Source organism: Microcebus murinus, chromosome 5 (genome assembly GCF_040939455.1).
Source record: "Microcebus murinus isolate Inina chromosome 5, M.murinus_Inina_mat1.0, whole genome shotgun sequence".
In the NCBI taxonomy this organism is placed as follows: Eukaryota; Metazoa; Chordata; class Mammalia; order Primates; family Cheirogaleidae; genus Microcebus; species Microcebus murinus.
The window spans coordinates 1,947,350-1,948,543 of NC_134108.1; positions in this window are offsets into that span (position 1 = coordinate 1,947,350).

Here is a 1,194-nt window from a genome sequence, read left to right on the forward strand (position 1 = left end):
ACTATAAAAACTTTAGTTCTAGGAAGCAGAAGAAAGTTGTTAAAATCTGATTCCACCCTGACTCAGATAATGGGTAAAACCACTTCAAAGGCGCTGTCAGGAGCCAGCACGATTCCAGCCATGCACCACCCAATCTGCAGCTCTCCAGGACCCCAAGTCCTCAGCCACACACTGTCCAAGCCCTTCCACCACACCGTGGAGACGGAATGAAAATTCTCTCTGTATTGTCTCAGTCGCCTTCTTCTTTTCAAAAAGGTATTCTATTTATTTAAAAAGCTAAAAGTATCTAACACTCTAAACTGCACAACAAATTCCAATGTCATTATGATTCTTCAAACAAATAGCCCTTAAACCCCCGCCGTATGCTGAGACTCCGCTAGGCGGCCGGGACAGGGCGGTGCAGGAGACCACCGTCGCAGAGCCTGTCTTCACAGAACTCTCAGCCTCACAGACCCGTAGGGAAGATTCGCTAATGACGGAGACTGGAAACAGTTCCCAGGGAAACAAGAGCAACTTTGTATCTTCCTGACGGACGGCTGCAACCTGAACAGCCTTCCCCATGGTGACAGGTGTCAGGAAAACCTGCTCAGCCGCCCCGCTTGTCACCCTGAAGCTTTTCGAACGCTTGAGCTTGTCTTTCTTCTGCCACTTTCCAATCATACATGGTCGTCGTGCCTATCAAAGGGAACTGAGACAAAACACTGGCCTATTTTGCTACCTACAATCCGCAAGAGCGAACATTTTGATAGATAAAACGTTTACACGTGTGTCTAAAAGGAGTTCTGTGAGAGCCTCTGTGTGCTTTTTCTGCTTTGCTTTTCCAAACCATGTGACCCTTTTGTGCTAGAACCAGAAGAAATTGTGGGCTACAAATGCTGCTGCCGCTGCGTGAACATTTCTGAAGATGTTTACCTGTGCCAACAACCCACTTTAACCCAGCGTTTCCTAGAGTCTGTTGCGTGCAACGCCGGTCCCCTAACACACCGCGGAGCCACAAGGCCGCACGGTCCTCGTCAAGCACTCTGGGACACGCTGCCTGGGGGAGCTCACCGCCTCCCCACGCAGAGAGCACGCAGCCGTGAGCACCAAGTCCCTGATCCTGCAGGAAAGACACCTGCTTCATTTCGTTTAATTTCCAGATTTCCCATTTTCCCATGCATATTTGGCCGTGAGCTTTTCTTCTGCTTCTGCTGC